The sequence below is a fragment of the Protopterus annectens genome, chromosome 2.part0 (assembly GCF_019279795.1).
Source record: "Protopterus annectens isolate FY-2018-M chromosome 2.part0, PAN1.0, whole genome shotgun sequence".
Taxonomy (NCBI): domain Eukaryota; kingdom Metazoa; phylum Chordata; order Ceratodontiformes; family Protopteridae; genus Protopterus; species Protopterus annectens.
In genome coordinates, this window is record NC_056728.1 from 900,794,511 (window position 1) to 900,808,826 (window position 14,316).

Here is a 14,316-nt window from a genome sequence, read left to right on the forward strand (position 1 = left end):
TTTCACCCTCATGACCAAACTACAACAACCGTGAGTAAATCCAGCATTACCCACACCCAGGCATGGGTTATTGCTTAAATAATATGCATGATGCCATATGTACAGTATTACAATATATGTTACACTGCTTCTGATCCACAGAATTCTGTAGCATATGTAACATGGCTTCTTTTCAAGCATTCACCTCCCATGCATATATACATGCACTTGATGTCACTTCCTCTGTCGTGTTGCCAGCTAATACGCAGTTAAATAGGTGATGTCATTTGCTTCCACGCATTTGATTCCTATGTGCTGCATGGAATCCACAATAAAATTAAATGGAGGGCTTCTGTTGCACCAGATATCTAAACTTAATTGTTAAGCGCTTTTGTCCATGAAATTGTAACAAGACTTCTTCAGAACAATTCTCAAATAACAATTTCACGGATGAAAGCACTTAACAATAAATTCTGGATATCTGGTGCAAAAGAAGCTCTCCTCTTCATTTTATTCTGGTTTGCTGATTTCCTGGTTATTGTATGGAATCAATTACAAAATGTTTTGCTTCAGCAAATGGAATGCACTCTGTTAATTAAATAATTTTCATAAATGAATTACATAAGGACAGTACACATAAATACCAAAATTAGTTAGGGAAATGCATATTTGTTTGAAAGACTTTTAACCTCATGAATTTCATAAACTATCCCTGTAATCATGCTAAAAAGTGGAAAATGTCACTTAAAATTGAGTTAATATATCAATCACTATTAACCAACATGAGCTGGAATCTCTGTGAAACATATATACACATAAGGACTCATGGGTAAGTAGCACTGTCATGTTTATCACCTAGAATTGAACTTGGAGCCATACGAAGTACAGAAACTATATTCTCTCTCTCTCTCTCTCTCTCTCTCTCTCTCTCTCTCATGAAGAATGCAAGATCTACTTTGGGAAACAAATCCCTTGTGATGACCCTCCTCTGAGCCAGTGATCAAGGAGCCTTAATCCTCACCACTGACATCAATGGGGAACATTCGCTGTGAGAATAATAGATACATACAGTATTTTCAGAGGCAGATCTCTGCATCAAGTACAGTTTCTCTTAAGAGCACACAGAGAATGCATACTCCAGTCCTGCAGCTGGGCTTTCTCTCCAGGCCCCAAATAAGACACCCCACTGACAACTATAGAGCTGAGTCCATAGCTGAGTGTTCCAAGCAAAGTCCTCCACTACCTTCTCTGTGAAATCAGAGGTCTCAGTGTTTCTTTTCAAAGTAGCTGTTGCATACACTCTCTGACATTTTGTCATTTGATTTTCATACATAAGCACACACACACACACACACACACACACACACACACACACACACACACACACACACACACACACACACACACATGCATACACACACACACATGCATGCATGCTCGTGCACACACACACACACACGCACACGCACACGCACACACACACACACACACACACACACACACACACACACACACACACACACACACACACACACACACAAACATACACCTGGGAAAGGCTTAACCCCTCTGCCACCTCCACCCAGACTATAAGGTATATCTGCTGCCACCAGAGCACCCAGAGCCAGCTACTTTAAGGATTTTATCAGGGTACCAATTACCCTTATTAAAATGAATACTTATATAAATTGTAGTGTTTAACCAAGCAGCAAGATTTTCTAGAATGTGGAGCCACAATGTCACTAAATAAATGCAAGTAGTCTCAAAGGTTAAATATTTTCTAAAAGACCAGCCACAATGAAAGGTTTAGATATATTTAATAATAAATAATAAATAAATAATAAAAATTACAATGCTGAATATCTATTTACAATAAACACCAGAGTTTCAATAACAGGAAATATAAAAAAAACAACACAGATGAGAAGACTCAGACAAAAATATCTTTCAGCTTTTCCCGGTTAGGGGTCACCACAGTGGATCACCAGTCTTCAGTCTGATTAACAGTGACGTTTTTATGGTGCTGAGTTGTCAGCCCAACACCCAACCTTCACAGAAGGAACACAGCCATGTATGCACCTACCTGCATGTCTTTTAAAACTCACTCAACTGCAGGGAGGACATGCAGACTCTGCATAGAAGGCACTCCAGCCAAGAATCAAACTGGAGAACCTCTTCCTCTGAGGTGATAATGCTAACCTCTGCACCACCATGATGGAAAGACTCAGACATATACAGAAAAAATACATTTAGCTTGTCTCACTATATTTTTCTAACTGAAGAATTACTGTTCCCTGTTACTTACTAAAGCAAGGCAAGATGAATGTGGATGAATGTCTTGTCAGGTCCAAAAACAGAGTGTACACCTCACATCTTTCATTAGTATTCAAATACAGTTTCAGTGCAGGGTACAGAATGACATCGCATCTGGTTACCTGACTCTGTGGTTCCCACACTACCCTCTCACTAGAAAATGAGCCAGGATCTGGCACTGATGTGTCACAATGCACACATACAATCCACACATAGAACTTTAGCTAAGGTTTATTACATCATCTGGAAACAGTAAAACAATTCCAACACATCCACCCTTCCTGCAGAAACAAGCCATTCTCTGGCACTCCACGGTAGCAATTAGTTCACCACTAAAGACAACAGAGTAGGATTCCAGCCCAGGTTTTCACAGACATTGCATCTCTGGCTGCATTCAGACTTGTGAGATAAAATCTTTCTGGCCTAAACCAAGTCATTTAAGTTCAGGCTATTTTTCTTAAGGTTAACTTGGCTAAGCTTAACTCCTTCCCTTCCAGTATCCACTGTTAAAATTATACATTTCATTAGTTACAACAATATAGTCTAACATATATGTATATTTCTTTTCTGTCCAGCAGGACCCACTGTTGATGTATTTTTAACACAGGCAACTTTACAAATACATTTTTAACACACACATCAGTAGAAATCAGTTTGATATTCAAACGACATATAACTCTTTACAAAACTCCAGCTAGCCATGCTGTCATGTGTTACACATGCACTGCCCTCATCCCCCTGGCACAGCTGGTACTACCTCAAATCATCACATTTCTCCCCCCTTGGAAGACTCAAGCTAGTTTTTCAAGTCATCCTGAAAGAATGTTGCTTGAGAGAAATGAGGCTGTCTGGGAACAAAGTACCTCCAGGCTATAACTCATACCACACTTTTTGGCCATCTAACCTGGACCAGAACACCAAAGTTGGAGGTGTGTCCATATTCATTAAGGATATCCACACCTCCAGACTAGTTGCGCAGCATAATGCATCTGACGTTATCCAAATGCAACTAACTCTGGGCAAAACTGCAATCCAAATTGTAACTTGCTACAGATCCCCCACCATGCTCCAGGATTCCCACTCCTCTTTTCTTGATATACTTAAAAATATTAGGGTTCAACCAAATGCCCTAATAATGGGTGATTTTGACTACCCCACCATTATCTGAGAAAACTACTCATGTACCAACTCCTTTGCTCGATGCTTCCTGGAATTCATAAATTCCAATGCCCTGGATAAACTTATCCACACCCCCACCAGTGGCAACAATATCCTAGACCTAGTCATTACCAACATGCGTGACCTATGTTCCACACTTGAAGTCAACTCCTCGTTGGTCATATCTGACCATAAGCTAATCACCCTAGATATCCGCATTCCACCCCCACCGACCATTAAGGAAATCATGGTAAAAAATTTCTCCAAAGCCAGCTTCATGCTTCTTAAGACAGAAGTGGTGAACTTCATGACACCCATGCTGATGGACAATACAGTTATGACTGCTGAATCCTACAGAAATGCACTCAATAAGCACTTACATGAGTGCATTGATCATGCTATCCCAAACAGAACCAAGATGCTATCCCCCAAAAAAGGAAGCCAATCTGGTGGTCCCCTGCCATAAACAAACTCTAAAACAGAAAGAAGAAACTGTTGCAAAAGAGAGTAAAATCCCATGAGTGGAGGAGCTCCCTGGTCAGCCTCAGTAAGAAGCTGAGATCCCTTATAAGATCCTCCAAAGCTAGTTATGAAAACAAAATCGCCACTGATTCTAAGGGCAACCACAAAGCATTCTATAGCTATGTCAAGAATCTCAATGGCAATGCCCAGATTTGCTCTGAGTTACAGCACAATGGCATGAAAATTACAGAACCAACTGATATTGCCAACATCCTGGCAGATAGGTTCAGTGCTAACTTTACCCCGTCTCAACACCTAAAGTGCTCATATCTATACAGGAAGAATGCAGAGTCCCTGTAATCACATCTATGCAAGTAAAAGCTGCACTCTCTAAAACCAAAAACACAGCATCCATGGGACTGGACAACATCCCAGGCTGCGTTTTACACAAACTTCAAAACAAACTGGATCCCCACCTAAGCACCATGTTCAATCATAGTCTCATATCAGATTACCACCAATAAACGAACCTCCAACAACTAAGAACAAACAAGCACTGATTTGCAACCAAAGAGAAGGTATTCCACTGAATTTATTTTCGAACAAACACGGCTCAAGTAAAACAAATAAAAAAACATAAAAGTGTAAAGCGCTTTTCGTCCGGATGATATCCGGACTTCTTCAGACAAACAGTAACATTCTAAATGACCCAAGTTCAAATAGTTTACACATAATACACTGACCAATCAGACAAAACTCTGTGACTGACGAGTTGTTAAAGCAACAACCCCTCTAGTTTAAACCCATGTTATATATTATATTTTCTTTATCTGATGTTATTAAATAGTATTCTCTAAATAAATGAACATTTTATTCTATTTACATCGTAAAATAATCGTACATCAAAATGTACATATATATCCTAAGTAGATTTTCTACACATAGGTATTGTGCTGTGACGACAACTAATTTCATTAAAATACTGTTCTCCTCTCTTTATTATTACAAAATTTGTAAACTAATTAAAGTTCATTGTTGACTCTGTCCAAGCCAGTTCCCATGCTGTGTCTACCGTAAAACCATAGCATGTCATACAATTAATAACAATTAATAAATAGGCAAGTAGAAAGTGGTTACAAATCAAAAAACAACCAGTAACAAGCATTTCTACCCTAATTTTAATATTACATATCTCCAGTATTAGCAGTATGTGTGCAAATAGTAAATACCTTATTCCTTATATTAAAATTCAATGCCCTAAGGTGGCCAAGTCGCTACTTTTCGACTACTAAAAATATATAGAAAGAAAGTTAAAATAATTGTCATTGCTACAAGTCGTCCATTTAAACTACATTTGGTGTTATTAACATTATAAATTAATGGATTTTAATAGTACATACGGAATTGTACTGTGGTTGGCATCGTAGACTTCCTATAAAAGCCTCAGTGGTTGTTTTAACCAAGTAATCTAGTTAACCATACTTATCTCAAAAGGCTTCTTAATTTTAATATACATGCTATTGAGCATGTTTCATTTAATCCTGGCTCTGTACATGCTCTTAAGCGCAATTGCCAACTCAATTCATTTTTTTCAAGTTCTAACTTCATATAGTTATTATTAAAATATTTTCCTGCTATGGTTTGGTTATTTATGTGACTAATCACCATGAAATTAAATTCATGTCCAACATTTTGCTCACAGTGTCTTGCTAAAGCATTGTCACCTTTTTTCCTTCTTATTGCGTAAAGGTGTTCATATATTCTATCCCTCAGACGACGGTCCGTCTTACCAAAGTAGAATGACGGGCATTGTATGCATTGGGCTATATAAACTATTGACCTTGTGTTACAGTTGTAAGTGTCTCTAATTATAAATGTTTCTTTTCTTTTCTTATTGTGAAGGTATTTGAGGTGTCAATGAAGGCACAGTATTTACATGTACCACACTTGTGTGTACCTCCGTTGTTTTTCTTAGTTTTGCATTTTGTTTCCAAAAGGTTTTTCATGTTTGGTCCCCTCCTAAAGGTAATAGTTGGACCATAGTTTATTATGTTAGACATGTCTTTGTCTAATGATAGACAAAACCAATATTTTCTAACTATTCTCTGTATGTCTACAGCCTCTGGGCAATAGGTGAAAGTAAATGCTAAAGAAAAATTCTTTCTAGTGTTTGAACACGTAGTGATGGTATACTTTTCATCTATAAATGTTTGTTCTCTCCCATCTTCACTACAAATGGGTTCGGTGTTTGTATTGTCTGTTAGATTCATTGCTACATATCTATTTAAAATGGGTATATATATCCCAGTCTTCCTCTTTGTTGTTACTTCCTGGAATATCTCCCTTAAGAAGTGACTAGGGTATCCTCTGTGAGTGAACATTCTATACAGTAAATTACATTCACATTCAAAGTCTTCATCTAGTCTAATCATCCTTGCCGCTCTAACAAGCTGGCCTTTCACCACAGACTTCTTTTGGTGGTAAGGATGTGAGCTTGAAAAATGAAGAAATGTGTTTGAATATGTATTTTTTTCTATAAATTTTTGCTATGTCTCTACCTTCGTGTAATTTTTTACTTAATTCAACATCTAAAAAATTGATCTTTACCTCCTGAAAGTTTTTTTGTAAATTTTAGGAATGTAGTTGCTGAATTTAAAAAGGTGATTAATTCATCAGCCTGGTAAAGATCAATTTTTTAAATGTTGAATTAAGTAAAAATTTACACGAAGGTAGATACATAGCAAAAATTTACAGAAAAAATACATATTCAAACACATTTCTTCATTTTTCAAGCTCACATCCTTACCACCAAAAGAAGTCTGTGGTGAAAGGCCAGCTTGTTAGAGCGGCAAGGATGATTACACTAGATGAAGACTTTGAATGTGAATGTGATTTACTGTATAGAATGTTCACTCACAGAGGCTACCCTAGTCACTTCTTAAGTGAGATATTCCAGGAAGTAACAACAAAGAGGAAGAATGGGATATATATACCCATTTTAAATAGATATGTAACAATGAATCTAACAGACAATACAAACACCAAACCCATTTGTAGTGAAGATGGGAGAGAATAAACTTTTATAGATGAAAAGTATACCATCACTACGTGTTCAAACACTAGAAAAAAATTTTCTTTAGCATTTACTTTCACCTATTGCCCAGAGGCTGTAGACATACAGAGAATAGTTAGAAAATATTGGTTTTGTCTATCATTAGACAAAGACATATCTAACATAATAAACTATGGTCCAACTATTACCTTTAGGAGGGGACCAAACATGAAAAACCTTTTGGAAACAAAATGCAAAACTAAGAAAAACAACGGAGGTACACACAAGTGTGGTACATGTAAATACTGTGCCTTCATTGACACCTCAAATACCTTCACAATAAGAAAAGAAACATTTATAATTAGAGACACTTACAACTGTAACACAAGGTCAATAGTTTATATTGCCCAATGCATACAATGCCCGTCATTGTACATTGGTAAGACGGACCGTCATCTGAGGGATAGAATATATGAACACCTTTACGCAATAAGAAGGAAAAAAGGTGACAATGCTTTAGCAAGACACTGTGAGCAAAATGTTGGACATGAATTTAATTTCATGGTGATTAGTCACATAAATAACCAAACCATAGGAGGAAAATATTTTAATGATAACTATATGAAGTTAGAACTTGAAAAAAAATAAATTGAGTTGGCAATTGCGCTTAAGAGCATGTACAGAGCCAGGATTAAATGAAACATGCTCAATACCGTGTATATTAAAATTAAGAAGCCTTTTGAGATAAGTATGGTTAACTAGATTACTTGGTTAAAACAACCACTGAGGCTTTTATAGGAAGTCTACGATGCCAACCACAGTACAATTCCGTATGTACTATTAAAATCCATTAATTTATAATGTTAATAACACCGAATGTAGTTTAAATAGATGACTTGTAGCAATGACAATTATTTTAACTTTCTTTCTATATATGTTTAGTAGTCGAAAAGTAGCGACTTGGCCACCTTAGGGCATTGAATTTTAATATAAGGAATAAGTTATTTACTATTTGCACACATACTGCTAATACTGGAGATATGTAATATTAAAATTAGGGTAGAAATGCTTGTTACTGGTTGTTTTTGATTTGTAACAACTTTCTACTTGCCTATTTATTAATTGTTATTAATTGTATGACATGCTATGGTTTTATGGTAGACACAGCATGGGAACTGGCTTGGACAGAGTCAACAATGAACTTTAATTAGTTTACAAATTTTTTAATAATAAAGAGAGGAGAACAGTATTTTAACGAAATTAATTGTCGTCACAGCACAATACCTATGTGTAGAAAATCTACTTAGGATATATATGTACATTTTGATGTACGATTAGTTTACGATGTAAATAGAATAAAATGTTCATTTATTTAGAGAATACTATTTAATAACATCAGATAAAGAAAATATAATATATAACATGGGTTTAAACTTAAGGGGTTGTTGCTTTAACAACTCATCAGTCACAGAGTTTTGTCTGATTGGTCAGTGTATTATGTGTAAACTATTTGAACTTGGGTCATTTAGAATGTTACTGTTTGTCTGAAGAAGTCCGGATATCATCCGGACGAAAAGCGCTTTACACTTTTATGTTTTTTTATTTGTTTTACTAGAGCCGTGTTTGTTCGACAATAAATTCAGTGGAATACCTTCTCTTTGCTTGCAAATCAGTGCTTGTTTGTTCATAGTCTCATATCAGGCTTTGTGCCCACTGAATGGCGCACAGCAACAGTTATCCCACTCCACAAAAGGGGAGCCACCACTGATCCTGGGAACTATCGCCCTATTATCCTGATGAGCCTGGTCTGCAAGGCCATAGAATGTATCATCATGGAACTCATAAACAAAGACATTGGTAACCTCCAAGCTCAGGACCCCGCCCAGTTCAGGTTTGTGAAAGGCAGATCATGCCTTCTGAACCTGATTGACTTCTTTGAGGCAGTCACCAAAGCCATAGATGTGGGTAAGGTAGTTTACATAGCCTGTCTTGACCTTGCCAAGGCTTTCTTCACCATCCCCCATTCTGGAATTATAGCTCACTGACAGAACCCACATTGTAAAAGTTGCAGACTCCAAATCTGACTTTAAACCATTGACAAGTCGAGTACCACAGGGTTCAGTCCTGGGACCTCTCCTGTTTGGTATCTACTTCTCTGAAGTACAGGCTAACACAGAAGGCCTCTGGCTAACAAAGTTCACAGATGACTGCAAACTAGGAGCTATAGTCAAGTCCCCAAATGATGAGGACATTTTACAGAAGGGCCTCACTGAGACAGATGCCTGGTGTCAGAGGCATGGCCTCAAGCTCAATACCAAAAAGTGCATTGTCATCCCCTTTGGTAGAAACTCTGTACCCATGAACTACCACATAAACTGCAGTCTGCTTAATGCTGAGTGTGTGATAAGAGGCCTTGAGACCCAGGTGGACAGTAGTCTCTCCTTTGATAATCACATCGCAACAGTAGTCAGAAAATCCTTCTGTGTGGCACACCTCATCACAAAAGGGTTCTCATCCAGGAAAAAAGAGGTAATTGTTTCCCTCTACTTGGCACTCATTAAACCCATTATAGAGTACAATGCCCCTTTTGGAATGCAGCTCACAAGACATCTGCAGCAGCTGGAAAGGCCACAGAAGTACCTCACAAAGAGGATTACTGGCCGCAAACAGATGCCCTACACTGACCATTTCAAAAAACACCAGCTTTACTCTGTAGCATATCACCTACTCCGAGGAGATCTCTGCCTAACACATAAAGCTATGTTAAACCCAGAGCTGTTGGACATGCTACACCTAAAGAAATCCCAATCCCTCCAAGCTACACGCTCTAGGGACCTAAACCTTGTCACCACAATAAGCAGGACATGTTGGAGGGATAGATTCCTGTCCCAGAGACTTCCTATACTCTGGAACAAACTACTCATCTATGTCAAGCAAAGTTCTTTATTAGCACTCTTCAAAAAAAATCTTGATAAGTGGATGGGAAATGGGAAATACACCCTGGGGATCACTTCTGTGGCTCTGCTTGACAGGGGCAGAGGAGATGTACTTTCTTGGGTGGCATAAGCCAGAGAACCTTGTTGGCTAGACTTACTTAGGCCCTTGGGCTGATATCCTAGTACCTACCTATGAACCTATAACCCATATTCTGTCATGAGAGCCCATGTGCATTGGCATTGCTGACCCCAGTACGGTGCTGCACTGTAATGCCATATGCCTGCAATCCTAGGCTCCACATTCATAACTTGGCATTTTGCTGGCTGGCTCAAAGTAACCATGTTAAAGGATTGTGGTCTGCAACCACAGTGAATTTCCTTCCATACAAATAGGGCAGAATTTTTTGCAGTGCCCATACTATGGCTAGACATTCTTTTTCTACAGCTGCGTAACATTCTTCCCTGGGTTGGAGTCTATGGCTGAGATATACAACAGGGTGCTTTTCTCCCTCTAAGGAAACTTGGTTCTGTACAGCCCCCACCCCATGGTTTTAAGCATCCTCCTTCACAACAAATTCTTTGCTATAATCTGGACTGACTAGCACAAGGGGGTCCTCCCAAAGCCCCTTTAATCTTTTGGAATGCCTGCTCACAGGCTGAGGTCCACACCAACTTTTCTGACCTGTTTTCCTTATCAGGTTTGTGAGGGGAGCAACTATTGTGCTATAATTGGGAAATTACTTTCTATAGTACCCCTCTGTCCCCAGGAATGCCTTCATCTGTATTTAGTAACAGGGGCAGGCCATGCCTGAAAAGCTCCAACTTTGGCAGATTTTGGCCTGATCTTATGACTCCCACTCTATGTCCTCTGTAGAAGACCTCTGCAATACTCACCTGACACTTACTGGGCTTAATGGTGAACTTTGCCATGTGTAGTCTGCTCAGAACCTCCCTCACATGCTGAAGGTGCTCTTACCAGGAATGGCTGTAGAGGGCAATATCATCCAGTTAAGCAAGGACATAATCTCCTGCTTCTACAATTATAGAATCTACCAGCCTCTGCAAGGTCACTGGGCATTTTTCATCCCAAAGAGCATCTTTGTGAACTTATATAATCTGTAAGAAGTCATAAAGGCTGACCTCTGTCTAGCTGTGAGAGTCAAAGGCACCTGCCAGTAGCCCATGGTCAGATCAATAGTGATCAGTTACTTAGCCCCACCCAGCTGCTCTAAGACTTCATCTGTTCTAGACATGGGGTACACATCTGACTCTGTGTGGCTGTTTAGTTTTCTGTAGTCCACACAGAACTTGATGCTGCCATCCTTCTTTGGTACTAACACCACTGAGGAGGCCCAAGGACTGCTGGACTCCTGGATTACTCCCAGTTCCAGCATTTCTTGTATCTACTCCTTCAGAGTTTATATGACTCACAGAGGCACCCTGAAAGGGGCCTGCTTGATAGGTCTTTGGGATCCTGTATCCACATGGTGCTGCACCAGGTGCGTGCACCCACATTTTCTAGTGAACATGTCCCCAAACTCCTGTAACACTGCTCAGATTTCTTGAACCCGAGTAGCGGTTAGCTGCTGGAACATTGCTACCCCTTCCACTAAGGTACCACTCCAAGTCTCACTGAGTAGATAAGTCACCAGATCCTCCTCAGACTCCTCCTGTCATCCACAGCAAATACTCAGCACCAGGGCCTTCCTATCATGGTAAGTCTTCTTCATGTTAACATGATACAGTGTGTGCCCCTTCCTCCAGCCTAGCAGTTTTACCATATAGTTAACATCACTAACATTCATTACCACTTTAAAGGGTCCTCCCCAAGCTGCCTGCAGCTTATTATGCCTGACAAGAATGAACACCATAACCTGCTGTCCCATAGCATACTCTTATGCTCAAGCATTCCTCTCATACCAGACCTTTTTTCTGCTGTCGGGCTCCAGCTAGGTTCTCCTGTACCAAGCCATGAGCTCTCTAAGCCTTGTCCTGAGGTCTAGGACATATACCACAACAGAATCCTTGTGGGATTTACACTCACCATCCCATTCATTGCAAATCAAATCCAGGGGCCCCGTCACCCTATGACTATACATCATCTCAAATGGTGAAAAACCTCTGGATTCCTGGAGTACTTCTCTGTATGCAAACAGAAGTTGAGATAAATATTTGTCCCAGTCTCTCTTAAACTGGTCTGCAAATGCCCTTAACATGATCTTCAGTGTAGGGTTTAACCTCTCCACAAGACCATTAGTCTGGAGGTGGTAGGGGGTAGTCTTTATCTGCTTCACCCCACACAGCTTCCCCAGACAAGCCAGGAGGTCTGGCATGAAATTGGCACCTCTGTCAGTCAGTATTTGTCTCGGGAAACCTAACCTGCTGAAAATATCTAACAAAACATTTGCCATCTTCTCTGACTCAATGGAGGACAGAGCCATGGCCTCAGGGTATCTAGTAGCATAATCTACTACCACTAGAATATATTTCTTCTCTGTGGAACTTAGGGTAGTCATAGGCCCCACAGTATCCATAGCTACCTTCTGAAATGGCTCCTCAATCACAGGCAATGGCATCAAAGGAGCTTTGACCTTGTCTCCTGCCTTACCTACCTTTTTGGCACTGCTCATAGGTCCTGCAGTACCTTGTTACATCCCTTGCAATCCCAGGCCAAAAAAGTTATGCATAATACATCTCTTGGTACACTTAATGCCGATATGAATTTCAAGAGGAATGTCATGGTCTATGGCTAAAAGTGCCAGACGGTAGATGCTGGGCACTACCAGCTGTTGTATTACCTCACCTTCTAGCCCTCCCTTGGGGGTCCACTCTGTATACAGTAACTCTTTTCCTTGAAAATCAGGTACCTCCTTAGCAACCTACCTCAAGCCTTGTAATGTAGGGTCCAAGAGCTGAGCCTGTCTTAGCTCTACCATTGTGACCCTTCTGAGTTCCTCTTCCACAGGACATCTGGTATCTTCTGACAGCAGTGCTTTTCATCCTGGGCAGTCACTCTGTCCAAGGGAACATCAGTACCTATCTGCAGCTGTGGCTCACCTTCAGGCTCTCTTCCTGAGATAGACATCACCATCCTGGCTTCAGGCATGGGGTCTGTGTGGGTCTCCCCCAGGCTACCAGACCCACATGCCTGTGTCCAAGCCTGGCTGCATGTAACCACATGCACACAAGGTCCTACATTATCAAAATCATTCCCTGTCAAGACATCTGCAGGGATATCCTCAAAAACACCTACTTGCTTGCTTCATTTTCCACCCTCCGAGTCAAAGTGAGCTCTGGCCAAAGATATTTGGAATGGGGTTCCTCCTAAAACTCTGACTGGAGTGGACTGCCCAAGCAAGTACTGCTCTTGTTTAACCACTGCAAGCTTCACAATGGTTATGCCACAAGCGGTGTCTGTCTTGGAATTGGCCTGTTTTCCATCCACTATGGCAGGATACAAACTCCTGTGATAGTTTGGTACCCCATTTGTCTCCAGACAACTTAGCACTGGCTTGCTGTTATTCCCACTTGCTGGCTCCCTCACCTTTTGTTCCCCACCTTGCTTCAGTGGACATTTGTATGATACATGGCACCTCTCATTGCATTTTATAAGATCATAAGATCATAGGATCATAGAAAGTTACTAGGCTAATGGCCCTATTGACCTTATATGCCTAGTCAAGTTCTACACTTATTTCCACAATCAGCACCTGATGCCTGTGTCCAAGAGGGGGACAGGTGGAAGCCCCATAGTGAATTTATGGTTACCCATCTGATCATCCAGATTGCGTTTGAAGAGGGCCAATGAGGTGCTCTGGTTGACATGAAGTGGGAGTCTGTTCCAAAGGTGTGGTAACCTCTGGGAGATAAACCTGTCCCTCCAGAAAGTTCTGTAAATGTCACATACCAGGTTAAGGTCTTTAGACTGAGTAACCCATGTATCATTAGAATTGTGAATTTGCAGCATTTCCAATAAAGCAGGGTCAGAGATTGCCTTATATGCAAGGCAGAGATCACCTGTGAGTAGTCTGAATGAAACAGAGTAAAGTGACAGAAATTTCAGATCCACATAGGACAGATGCTAAAGACCTTGAATTTTCCTTGTGAGGAAACTTTGTGTTTCTCCAGCTACTGCACATGCTTGGAAAGGCATATACCAAAAGGGGCATTGTACTCAATTATTGGCCTGATGAGGGAAGAGTACAGGGAGGTTATAACTCCTTATTTTCTGGAAGCAATGCCCTTACTTATGAGATAAGAATTATAGAATGCCCTTCTTACTACTGTGGAGACATGGTGATCAAAGGTAAAATTGCTGTCAACCTGTGTGCTCAGGTCTCTCATCACTATGTGTGTACTTAGGGTGTTGCTATTAATATGGTAGTTAGAAGGAACATTGCTATTAGTGAAAGGGAT

At 40.1% G+C, this 14,316-nt stretch overlaps 1 protein-coding gene across 7 annotated transcripts in view; it reads left to right on the top strand.

The window, feature by feature from the left end:
* Positions 1-14,316, top strand: part of LOC122793286 (A-agglutinin anchorage subunit-like) — a 1,003,124-nt gene that overhangs the window by 250,191 nt on the left and 738,617 nt on the right. The gene's annotated exons all lie outside the window — the stretch shown is intronic.